The sequence below is a fragment of the Cetorhinus maximus genome, chromosome 10 (assembly GCF_964194155.1).
Source record: "Cetorhinus maximus chromosome 10, sCetMax3.hap1.1, whole genome shotgun sequence".
Taxonomy (NCBI): domain Eukaryota; kingdom Metazoa; phylum Chordata; class Chondrichthyes; order Lamniformes; family Cetorhinidae; genus Cetorhinus; species Cetorhinus maximus.
In genome coordinates this window covers 111340005-111353540 of record NC_135888.1, presented here as the reverse complement: position 1 = coordinate 111353540, position 13536 = coordinate 111340005, and the positions used below count along the sequence as shown (strand labels likewise).

The 13536-nt window shown below is 44.8% G+C and overlaps 1 pseudogene; it reads left to right on the top strand.

Moving 5' to 3' along the window:
- LOC144685345 (organic cation/carnitine transporter 2-like) overlaps positions 1-13536 on the top strand; it is a 44636-nt pseudogene that overhangs the window by 15151 nt on the left and 15949 nt on the right.

Below are 13536 nucleotides of genomic sequence, written 5' to 3'. Positions count from 1 at the left end.
CCTTCCTCAGATAAGGAGACCAAAACTGCACACAATATTCCAGGTGTGGTCTCACGAAGGCCCTGTATAATTGCAGCAAGACATCCTTGCTCCTGTACTCGAATCCTCTCGCTATGAAGGCCAACATACCATTTGCCTTCTTTATTGCCTGCTGCACCTGCATGCTTACCTTCAGTGACTGGTGTACGAGGACACCCAGGTCTCATTGCACATTCCCCTCTCTCAATTTATAGCCATTCAGATAATAATCTGCCTTCCCGTTTTTGCTACCAAAGTGGATAGCCCCACATTTATCCACATTATACTGCATGTGCCATGCATTTTCCCACTCACTCAGCTTGTCCAAATCACTGAAGCTGAAGCATCTCGGCATCCTCCTCACAGCTCACCCTCCCACCCAGTTTTATGTCATCTGCAAATTGGGAGATATTACATTTAGTTCCATCTAAATTATTAATATATATTGTGAATAGCTGGGGTTCCAGCACCGATCCCTGTGGTACCCCACTAGTCACTGCCTCCCATTCGGAAAAAGACCCGTTTACTCCTATTCTTTGTTTCCTGTCTGCCAACCAGTTTTCTATCCATCTCAATACTTTAACCCCAATCCCATGTGCTCTAATTTTACATGCCAATCTCTTATGTGGGACTTTGTCGAAAGCCTTCTGAAAGTCCAAATAAACCACATCCACTGGCTCCCCCTCATCAACTCTACTAGTTATATCCTCAAAAAATCCCAGCAAATTTGTCAAGCATGATTTCCCTTTTGTAAGTCCATGCCGACTCTGTCCGATTCTGCCACTGTTTTCCAAGTGCTTGGCTATTAAACTTTTATAATGGACTCTAGAACTTTCCCCACTACCGACATCAGGCTGACTTGTCTAAAACACCCTGTTTTCTCTCTACCTCCTTTTTTAAATAGTGGTGTTACATTAGCTACCCTCCAATCTGTAGGAACTGTTCCAGAGTCTATAGAATCTCAGAAGATGACCACCAATGCATCCACTATTTCTAGAGCCACTTCCTTAAGTACTCTGGGATGTAGATTACCAGGCCCTGGGGATTTATCGGCCTTCAATCCCATCAATTTCCCCAACACCATTTCCCTACTAATACCGATTTCTTTCAGTTCCTCCCTCTCACTAAACCCTGTGTTCCCCAACATTTCTGGTATGTTATTTGTGTCCTCCTTTGTGAAGACAGAACCAAAGTATGTATTTGGTTGGTCAGCCATTTCCTTGTTCCCCATTATAAATTCCCCTGTTTCTGACTGTCATGGACCTACATTTGTCTTCACCAATCTTTTCTCTTCACATACCTATAGAAACTTTTACAGTCAGTTTTTATGTTCCCCGCAAGCTTACTCTCGTACTCTATTTTCCCCTTCTTAATCAATCCCATGGTCCTCCTTTGCTGAATTCTAAACTGCTCCCAATCCTCAGGTCTGTTTCTTTATTTAGCCAATTTGAATGCCTCTTCCTTGGATCTAATACTATCTCTAATTTCCCTTGTAAGCCATGGTTTGGCCACTTTTCCTGTTTTACTTTTGCACCAGACAGGAATAAACAATTATTGCAGTTCACCCATGCGCTCTTTGAATGTTTGCCATTGCCTATCCACCATCATCCCTTTTAGTAACATTTCCCAATCCATCATAGCCAACTTGCGCCTCATACCATCGTAGTTTCCTTTATTAAGATTCAGGACCCTTTCAGCTCTCCTGCCATGACTTACCCCTTTAAATTAAATTGAACCTTCTGGAAGATACTTAATATCAAATAATATCAATTACTCTAGGGCCCTTCTTCCCTGCTCCTCATTGTTACAGAATATAGCCTTTACAAACGATGAACCACAAAATAGGGCCTTAAAAACTATAAGCGATAAAAATTGTAAGTACTTACCCGACCATACTCACGGTACTCAAAGGATCACCTCATTCCCTTCTCACCGAACTCCCAAAGCAGCACTTCAGTGCAGACTGTGATGCTGACTACAGGACACTCTTCCCAGACTGCTTTACAGTGATGCTGACTGCAGGACACTCTTCTCAGACTGCTTCACCGCGATGCTGACTGCAGGACACTCTTCCCAGACTGCTTCACAGCGATGCTAACTGCAGGACACTCTTCCCAGACCCTTCCCAGAAACAGAGATCAAATATATGCTAGGAAATAAATTGTTCGAGCCCAGCGAAGGCAGCTGGAGTTCATTGGTTGTGTTGGTTGCTAAGCCAGATTGATCCATTAGATTTTGTATAGACTACAGGGAAGTGAATGTAGTAATGAGGACAGATTTGTACCCAATTCCTCGATTAGAGGTTTGCACAGTGCCTCATTTCTTTCTAAAATTGATCCATTTGAGGGGTACTTGCAAGTGCCATTAACATCAAAGGCTAAAGAAATGCCCTCTTTTGTTACACCAGGTGGGTTGTATCAGTGTCTAGTCATGCCCTTTGGGTTTAAAAATGCCCTGGCTACATTTCGGAGACATATGAATCGAGTTGGAGCTGAAATGCCTAGCTGTGTGGCTTACTTAGTTGATGCCGTAATATATATAGCAACACATGGGAAGAACACGTAAAGCAGTTAGAGGACCTGGTTAAACAACTGCAATTAGCTGGCTTAGTCATAAATCTGGCCCAAAACGAATTTGCAAAAGCAAGGATAACCAACCTAGGTCACATTGTAGGTGAAGGGCAGGTGTTGCCGAGAACAGCAAAAGTGAATGCGTCAAAGGAATTTCCCACTCCTAAAACCAAACAAGAAATCATGAGGTTTTTGGGAATGCGTGGGTTTTAAAGGAAGTTTGAGCCTAACTTCAGCACAATAGCTGTACCTCTCGCCAATTTGTTAAGAAAACAGGCAAAAATGCTATGGTTGGCAGAATGCCAACCTTTGAAAGCAGCCTTTGAAAAGCTGAAAGCAGTCTTAATAAATGAAGCCGTGTTTTCCGCCCCTTACTTTTCCAAACTTTTTAAAATGGTGGTTGACACTAGTGACTTTGGGGTGGGTGCAGTTCCATTACAAGATGATAAATTAGGGATAGAGAAGCTGGTGGGGCACTTTACTAAGAAACTAAATCAATATCAGAGAGGAAGTACTCTGCAGTCGAAAAGGAAACTCTAGCATTGAAGTTTATGCCCGACACGATAACAAGGAAACACTAACCTACACTGACTATAATCCGCTGGCGCTCATTGAGAAGTTATACTCGAAACATGAGACTGTGTAGAGGGAGTCTATCATTTCAACTATTCAAGGTAAAGGTTATTCACATTGCCAGTAAAGATAATGTGATTGCGGATGCATGGTCCTGGGTGTAAATTATTGAAATCAGTTAATGCTTAAGATTGCACAATGGGAAAGGATGAATGAATGAGTGTAAGTCTTGTGTTTGTTATCTATGCAGCACATACCCTTTATAAAACACGTGTTTTAAATGGCGTTTCATCTTTTTAAGAGTGGAGGCACGTATTATTTTTTGGACTGTGGATTTAAGATTGGACTGCGGCTTTAAAAACTACCATGGCTGCCATTTAAAAGAGATGTTCACTGGAGAAGGAAGAAGAAAATCTACAATGTTGCTAGCTACTGGAACAGTGTGTGCCAGGTTGGACAGAATGGTGCTGGAACAGAGTCCTGGTTTAAGAGGAAACTGCCTAGCAATGGCATTTTGATTGGCTCTTGACCAAGTGGCCAAGTGCAGCGTGAGGATAGTGCAGTTGATCAGCTCCTAGCCTGAAAAGAGAAAAGACCTAAAACCCCTTTCTCCTGTGTTTTGTAAGACTCCAGTAATCCTGCCATAGTAGCTAACTGGTTATTTCTCACATCGCTGTACCCTGCTTTCTTTGAGAGACCCCTGTCAGGAGGAAAAGGAGAAGAATCACCAGTCGAGACATTAAAAGCAAGTTTCAACCAGAGAACCACAGACTGCAAGTGCTGGGAGACCAGCTCGTGTCAGCCACAACAACCTGCAAGAAATTTGGAAGAAATCAATCAAAGTCAACCCATCTAATCCTGAACCCCGGATTGGTGCTATTGAGCTGTTTTATCTCACCCTTAAAATCCATGTTTTGTGTATCTTATGTGCGTGTGTGTGTGTTTGAGTATAGGAGTAGAGTTAGAGAGTTAAACATTAGCAGTTTATATTTCTTTCTTTTGCCAACGGTTACAGACAATTTGTTTAATAAACAGTAGCTTATTTGTTAAGTTTACAAACCTGGAGCTTGTATTATTTTAACTTAAATTAAACAGTTAGGTAGAATTGGGGCAATTTGGTGGCCTGATTAAACTTCTCACATTTGTCATGGCTCGGGGGGCAGTGGGGCTTGATACTACTGCCCGCTATCCCCAATGAGTCGTGACAATATAAATACTGTGGCTACAAGAGCAGGTTAGAGGCTAGGAATCCTGTGACAAGTAATTCATCTCCTGACTCCCCAGTTCCTGTCCACCATCTACAAGGCACAAGCCAGTAGTGTAATGGAATACTTCTCATTTGCCTGGATGAGTGCAGCTCCCACAACACTCAGGAAGCTTGACACTGTCCAGGGCAAAGCAGCTCGCTTGATTGGCACCACATCCACAAACATTCAGTCCTTCCACCACCGACACACAGCAACAGCAGTGTGTACCACCTACAAGATGCACTGCAGGAATTCACCAAGGCTCCTTCGACAGCACCTTTCAAACCCACGACCACTACCATCTAGAAGGACAAGGGCAGCAACTAGATGGGAACACTGCCACCTGAAAGCTCCCCTCCAAGTCACTCACCATCCTGACTTGGGAATATATCGCCGTTCCTTCACTAGCACTGGATCAAAATCATGGAACTCCCTTCCTCACATCACTGTGGGTGTATCTACACCACATGGAATGTAGTGGTTCAAGAAAGCAGCTCAACACCACCTTCTCAAGGGCAACAAGGGATGGGCAATAAATGCTGGCCGATCCAGTGAAGCCCACATCCCATGAATGAATTTTTAAGAAGGCTGAAAAATGTTCAGAGACCCTGAAGGGGGACGAAAGAACCCATCAGGGATAAGGTGGCTTAGGGAAAGCTACCTGGATTTAAAGAAGCTGACATTAGGCCAGTAAAGTTCAAAAGATTTAGAAAAATGGATTTCAAACAAGATGAAGGAAGTGAGCCAGAGACAGAATTGGCCAACACCTTCTTTGTTAAATTAAACAGGGAACAGAGCCATTCCCAGGCAGCAGAACTGATAGTGATGGAGCTGCCTTGCACAAAGAGCTGCATGGCAGAGCAGTAGAAGCTAGCCAGCTCCATGTGAGCTTGGGTGTCCTAGAGGACATGGGACCGACTAGGGACTGGCCTACCCCTACAGTAACTAAATTGGGGAAGTCTTTACCCCGTGAGCGAGTTCATACTTGCCACCGCCCAAAAGGCAAAGCAAGTGTTGCAGTTAACTCCCAGGCATCGACAATGGGTGGGCAGTATTCAGTCTAGGAGCCAGGGGGAAGCAAAAAGGCTGGGATGAGAGCAGCAAAGAGTGGAGGAGATGCAGCCAGAGATGGGCTAGCGGAATCCTTCTACCCGGGGATCAACAGGGGCACAGAAAGTCCCCAGACCTGGCCAGAAAAGTTAAAAAGAAGGGAGCCTGTACCCCTGCTGGATGAGCAGGAGGTCTGACTGTCTGAAACCTTCTTTTCACTTTCTGAAGAGGGAAGCCAGGAAGGTCCCCGATCAGATACTCAGTTGCTGAGGAAGCTACCTTGCCCAGAATTAAATTAAAAGGGGTGAGCAGGAGGCCTGGCTATCCAAACCCGCCTTTCCAAATTTGGAGGCAGACCCAAGGGGTTCCCAAATACCTCCAGAGCTGGTGAGGGAACAGCCTCAGATAGTTGAAGAGCCACAGGGCACGAAGCCAGCCCAACCCCTGTGAGCGAGAATAGAAGCCTGTACCCTTGCGGGCAGAGCAGGAGGTTTGGCCAGCCCACACCATCCTTCCAAACTTAGAGGGAGAACAGGGAAGGTCCCAAGCAGTCATGCAAATGATGAGGGAGATGCCTCACCTAGTTGATGGGGTGCAGGGCAGTGCAGCAGGAGCTGGATGGCAACCTGAGAGTAGTAGTTTCCCAAACAAAATGGGACAGGTTGGGAACCAACCCGTCCCCAAATTAACAGATCAGGGAAAGACAGTAACCCTGAAACTCCAATGCCCTTGGGACCAGCACAAGGGGAGTTCAAGTATAGTTAGGGCCAAATTGAACTCAGAGCCCAGTCAACCGATGATTGTCTATCGGTGAGGGTGGGCATATCTGAGGATAGCCAGGAGAGGTGAAGTGAGAAGGAAGCTTCCCCAGTTGAACCCTTGGCTGCCAGGAAGGCAGATCCCAGAGTCTCAAATGACCAATCAGCATCTCTGACCCAAAAGCATTGGGAGATGTGGCCACCTGCTTGGGAAATTTTTAAAAATCACAGGGATCCCACTAGCTGTCCATGATGTGGATGTAGGAGAACCCCCACCAATGCATCAAAAGCGCTACCAGTTGAGCCCCAACCAGCTAGCCCAGGTCAGGCAGGAAACCCAGCACCTGCTGGACTCCAATATAGCTGGAGCTCCCACCTTTACCCTGGAGTTGGACTTTATTGCCTTTTAACCAACAAAAGAAATTACTCACATTGGCTGGCACCTTGTCCTGTGTATAAACCTTGAGAATGCAGCAAAGTGACAATTTCCTCTGCTAGCCGTGTGTGTGTGTGAATATATATATATATATGTCAACATGGCTACTCCATAAAATTATATTTTTTTAAAGGGTCTATAATGATTAGCCATGAGTCATAACAGAGGAATTTCTAACCTTCAGAAACCAGCAGGGATCTCACTATCTTTAAAGAGGTTCTAATGCCCTCTATGACAGCCAATAATCAAATTCCAAAGAAATGCACCCATCCCCTTTTACATTTCTAAGGCAGAGTTCCAGCTGACAGAGACGGTACAACTGCAAAAGGACCAAAGGGGCTCTGACTCCCCTATTAAACACCTCAAGATTCCAGAACTGGGAAATGCATCATTTGCCCAACAACCAGGAGAAGAAATGGGAGGTATGTCACATGGCCTTTCCCAAACTGCTAGAACCTGTAATGTTACTGTGTGGAACTGAACACAGGCAATTTACCATTCTATCATCCAACAGGTAGCAGAAGAAAGGGCTCTTTTCAAGTGAAGTGCCTGGCCCTCACCTACAATGTGCACTCACAGAATCACAGAATCACATAGTGCAGAAGGGACCCTTTGGCCCATCGAGCCTGCAACGACACGTGAGAAACGCCTGACCTACCTACCTAATCCCATTTACCAGCACTTGGCCCATAGCCTTGAATGTTATGATGTGCCAAGTGCTCATCCAGGTACTTTTTAAAGGATGTGAGGCAACCCACCTCCGCCACTCTCCCAGGCAGCGCAGTCCAGATGGTCACCACCGTCTGGGTAAAAAGGTTTTCCTCACATCCCCCCTAAACCTCCTGTCCCTCACCTTGAACTTATGTCCCCTCATGAGTGACCCTTCAACTAAGGGGAACAGCTGCTCCCTATCCACCCTGTCCATCCCCCTCATAATCTTGTACACCTCGATCAGGTCGCCCCTCAGTCTTCTCTGCTCCAACAAAAGCAACCCACGTATATCCAACCTCTCTTCATAACTTAAATGTCTCATCCTAGGCAACATCCTGGTGAATCTCCTCTGCATCTCCTCCAGTGCAATCACATCCTTCCTATAATGTGGCAACCAGATCTGCACACGGTACTCCAGCTGTGGCCTCACCAAGGTTCTATACAACTCCAACATGATCTCCCTACTTTTGTAATCTATGCCTCGATTGATAAAGGCAAGTGTCCCATATGCCTTTTTCACCACCCCACTAACATGCCCCTCCACCTTCAGAGATCTATGGACACACATGCCAAGGTCCCTTTGTTCCTCAGAATTTCCTAGTGTCATGCCATTCATTGAATACCTCCTTGTCAAATTACTCCTTCCAAAGTGTATCACCTCACGCTTTTCAGGGTTAAATTCCATCTGCCACTTATCTGCCCATTTGACCATCCTGTCTATATCTTCCTGTAGCCCAAGACATTCAACCATACTGTTAACCACCAGGCCAATCTTTGTCTCATCCGCAAGCTTACTAATCCTACCCCCCACATAGTCATCTATGTCATTTATATAAATGACAAATAATAGGGGACCCAGTACAGATCCCTGTGGTACACCACTGGACACTAGCTTCCAGTCACTAAAGCATCCTCCTATCATTACCCTCTGTCTCCTACAACTAAGCCAATTTTGAATCCACCTTATCAAATTACCCTGTACCCCATGTGCATTTGCCTTCCTTATGAGTCTCCCATGTGAGACCTTGTCAAAGGCTTTGCTGAAATCCATATAAAGTACATCAACTACACTACCCTCATCTACACACCTGGTCACCTCCTCAAAAAATTCAATCAAATTTGTTAGGCATGACCTCCCTCTGACAAAGCCATGCTGACTATCCTTGATCAAACCTTGCCTCTCCAAGTGGAGATAGATTCTCTCCTTCAGAATTTTCTCCAATAGTTTCCCTACTACTGACATGAGACTCACTGGTCTGTAGTTCCCTGGCTTATCTCTACAACCCTTCTTAAATAGCAGAACCACATTAGCTGTTCTCCAGTCCTTTGGTACCTCCACTGTGGACAGAGAGGAATTAAAAATTTGGGTCAGTGCCCCTGCGATCTCCTTCCTTGCCTCCCTCAGCTGCCTGGGACACAAATCATCCGGACCTGGGGATTTGTCCACTTTTAATCCTGCCAATACCTCCAATACCTTGTCACTCCCAATATCAATTTGCTCAAGAACCTCGCAGTCTCTCTCCCCGAGTTCGATACCTTCATCCTTATTCTCTTGGGTGAAGACAGATGTGAAGTACTGGAACATTGGAACTTCTGCATCTGTGCCTTCAAGCCTAATTAATCTCTATGTGCCTTCTCTCATCATGGAAGTCCTCGCTTCTTGGAAGTCGGATCACCCTGCAACAGCTTCAGCCTGCTAACCTCTGAAAGAAGATGCCATTGCACTTTTAGTTCTGGACTCTGGACTCAGGTGAAACCATAACTCTTATTTTTATTGTGGTCTTGCCTTGTACTCCTTTTTTTCCCTTATCCCTCTTTTATTGTATGAGTGCAAACAGGGACAGATGTTGCAAAACCCTTTCCTGCATTTTGTGTGCGTGTAAAATTAATCCAGCCCTCTAATTTTACTGTGTGTCAAATTTGCTGTTGGGTTATTAATAGAGGATTGGATCACTCCCAAACTGAAGAGTGGGTGAAAACATGCCACAATTTATGAAGAGGGAAATCAGAAATCAGAACACCTTTCTATTTATGGACCGTTAGTGAGTGGAGAAATCAGGGCTGTTTAAATTAACCCCCGTCTTGTCTGTAACACTCTGGGTTATGATTCTCCTAATCTTGCTGGATCCATAAAAGTTCTATCTGTGAAAGCCAGTTGATGAATGTTGACATTGTAGAGTTTTGTTCTTTTTTTTCAGGCTGTGGGAAAAATTTACCATCTGCCTTGGAAATTTGCCACATAGTTTCCACGCTATGTAAATTGTATATTGCCTGTTGAGTAAAGAGTTTCCATTTCCATGTCTTTTCAAGTTCTCAGTATGTCCCAAAGCACTTCACATCTAATGAAGAACTTGAAATTATTTCAACACCGGCAAATGTTACAGCAACATCCCACAAAAAACAATGAGATGAACAACCAGGTAATCTACCTTAGTTGGTTGGCCAGAAAACTATTCTGGTCTTCTTCAAATAATGCCATGGAATATTTCCCATCTGCTTGAGAGGGCAGGTGGGATCACTAACATTTCATTCAAAACACTGTACGCCCTCAGTAGTGAACTAAAGTGACAGCCTAGATTATGTGCTCAGGTTTCTGACATGGGATTTGAATCCACAGGTCACTGGCTTAGAGGTGTAAGCACTGTCCCTGAACCTAGACTGATATCATAGGCAGCTAGGTGAGCCAAATGAGCTTTTCTTGTATCCTTTTTCAGTCCATCCTTAGATCCAGTGCAGTAAAATGGCTATTCTCTAATTTTCCTCAAACCACAAATATGGTGTTTTTCATTTCTTTTTGCATTTCAGTGGGATTTGGTTTGTGACAATGACAGGAAAGGGTTGTTTTCTGTCAGGTTTTTTCATAACAGTGCTGATTGGTTGCTTTTTTGTTGGACAATTATCAGACAGGTGAGTTATTTCCTTTACTCAACTCTGCCAGAAACAGTCGTTAACCCAATTTATAGCCCCAAGCATGTGACAGAAGCAGAGCATGTGGGAAAGGGGCATTGTTAAAGTAGGGACTGAGTATATACCTCACCACCTGCTGCAACAGCCTCAATTTAAACTCCTTTGTTTCAGGGTATGTGAGGCACATGCTGTAATCAGGCAGGATCCTTGTAAATATTCAAAGGTCTGAGTTTGATGCTGTTATTTAAACCTCAAAGAGTTAACCTTGCATCATCTAAATTGTGCATTATACTGGCTGCACTGGGGAAAGCTTTTGCCAATTAGATCCACGACCAGAAGAGACATGAAGGAGGCAAATGAAAGCAATTTTTTGTGGCCTGTCTACTTTTACAGTTGGTGGACTGGCCAATCGGTCAGGCGGCCTTTACATTTTTGCTCAAACCTCTACCCAGAGTGGGATGAAAGATCCGTGGGGAAATAAAATAAAAAGGGATATCTGGGGACTTTTTTTTGGGAGGTATGCTTTCAGGTGCTTGATTGTGCTGCATGGACATATTTTTGTTGTTTTGTTTATTATTTGGAGGTCTGCAGCTTGCTGAGGTAGGTGTCTGCCTTCAGGTAGCTCACTGGAAGCGCTCACCAGCACCCACTGTGACGTAGGCGCTTGCCTTCTTCCCGCCCCCACTGGCAGTGCAGAGAGTAATTGGCCAGCCAGTGAGAAATCATGGTCAGGGGCCGATCGTGGTTGAGGGCCCATTTCCCCTCTGGCCCTCGGGACCCTGATCGCACGCACCTGATGGGTGAAAAATTCAGGCCATGGTAAAATAATTTTATTTACAATTTTAATGGATTTGTTGTAGGCCAGGAGGAGCAGGAGTGCTTCTCCAGGCCCTCCAAGGAGACTTTGTGCCTTCCCTGCCCTTGATTTCCTCCTCCCTCCTCTCTCCCATGGCCTACCTCAAGGCTGAATAATGTTCCTGTCAGCGGGCTCCCATTGCCACTTCCACCAATTGGCTTTCTTGCCCTTCTCCTGGGTTTAAGCAAGAGTCAGTCCTGGAATTGGCCAGTTGGTTAAAATCCATGACTCATGCTGAGGCCATACAAGCTTGTCACTCACCCCAAATTTGCTTTCCACCTCCCCACCTCACATACATGCTTAAATTTAATTTGGGGTCATTATTAATTAATTTATTGTTTGATTATTGCCTAGAGATTTTGTATTCCCGTGCTGGGGACAAACAAAGAGTGGATAAAATGGCTTGAGAGACAGAGGTGAAAAGGTGACCATAATCTACATCAGATGCATTAAACTGGGTAACTATCTGATATCAGTATTTCAAATCTGATGAATAAGTTCATGGGTTAGAGATAGAAGATTCTGCAGAGTAAAATCACTTTGATTGTAAGACTGCAATTGTGTGAGCTCATCTCCTGCGTTTTAGCAAATACGTTAACCCTTTCATTACCAACAAAAAGCGCAAGTTCACCTCCTTTTGCTTACCCTTCATAGTTCAGTTTACAAAAGAATATTTGTATAAGAATAAAGGATTGTGAATATTTGTTAAAGGAAGAAGGAAAAACAGGCCACTCAGCCTATGATCTTAGTGGTGGGCAAATTATTGGAAAAAATTCTAAGGGGCAGCATGTATTGTCATTTGGACAGACACTAATTAAACAAGGGGCAGAATTTTCCGGTCGGCGTGCGGGGGCGGGCTTAAGGTTGGTGGGCAGGCGGAAAGCCCAAGCGGCCTTCGCATTTTTCAGGAAACCTCATCCACGAGCGGGATGGGGTTTCCTGAAGCTTTTATCAAACAAATTAATTAATTTTCATAAATATAAAAACATGTCCCAGCTCATGTGACACAGTCACATGAGGGGACATGTTTCAATAAATTTTAAAATCAATTCTTTAATTATTTTAATAACTATTCAATCTCCCTAAGGCAGCTTCGTGCCTCAGGGAGATTGCTGTTCTCTTTCGCACACATGCATGGAAGAGCTTTGGCCCCGGCTCTCCCTCCTCCCCCTGCCCGCAGAGCGAGCACTGAGCGCTACCAGCCGCGTATTACGCTGGGCGGGCAGCAATCAGCTCCGTGCCCGCCCCGCCCACTCCCGCTCAGCCCACCTGCCATAGGAAAAATCCTGGCCAAGGACAGACAGTGTGTGCATTTGTGAAGGGGAGACCTGTCTAACTAAATTGATTGCATTTTTTGTCCTGCTTACAAGGATGAGAGTAGACCATTTGATATATAATAATTTTTCAGCAAGGCTTTTGACAAAGTCCCACATGGCAGACTGTGCAGCAAATAAAAGCCCATGGGATTCAAGGGAAAGTGCTGAGTTGGGTCCAAAATTATCTTACTGGCAGGAAGAAAAAGACCATGGTTGCTTGGTATTTTGTGATTGGAAAGCTATTTCCTGTAGGACAGGTTTCAGGACTACCCATGCTTTTTGTGGTACATAATCAATGATTTAGATGTAAAAGGCATGATAAAGAAGTTTGCAGATGATACAAAAATTGGCTTTGCGCTTGAAAGTGGAGGGTAAAGCTGGAAACTTCAGGCGAAAAATCCTTCCCCCCGCCCCCCCCCTTAATGTTGGATGGGCAGGTCCATTAATGAGCTTAATTAGTTTTAGTTTTTCAATGGCCTCAATTGGCCGTTGACAGGTCGGTGGCCGCGCAGCTAACTCAGCTGCACCCCCGCCAACCTGAAAATCTAAATGATGCGGGGTGACCTCGGGAGTTTCACCCAATGGCATCCCGCATCATTTTATGTGTCAGTGAGTGGGCCCCGCTCCCGCTCGCCGTCCGGAAGATACTGCCCCAGGAAGATATAAACAGACTGGTCAGGTAGGCAGAAAAATGCTAGAAGGAATACGGTCTGGAGAATTGTGAGGGAATGCATTTGGGCATGCCAAACAAGGCAAGGGAATACACAAGGGTAGGATTCTTTTCCCTAATGCAGCTCAATGTAGCTTAAAACAGTGAGAGGGAGGAGCGTGAGACTTCAAAGACAAATCGGACTTAAAACTAATAGAGAGGAGCCTGAGACCTCAGGGACACAGTGGGCTTAATACAGAGAGAAAGAGGAGTGTGAGTCTGCGGAGTCAAAGCAAGACTTAAACCAGCAAGAGAAAGCAAGAGACTTCAGAGACACAGCAGGGTTTTAAACAATGAAAGAGAGAGCGAGACTTCAGAGACACAGTGGGGCTCAATACAGCGAGGGAGGGGAGTGTGAGTCCTTGGAGACACAACAAAGCTTAAA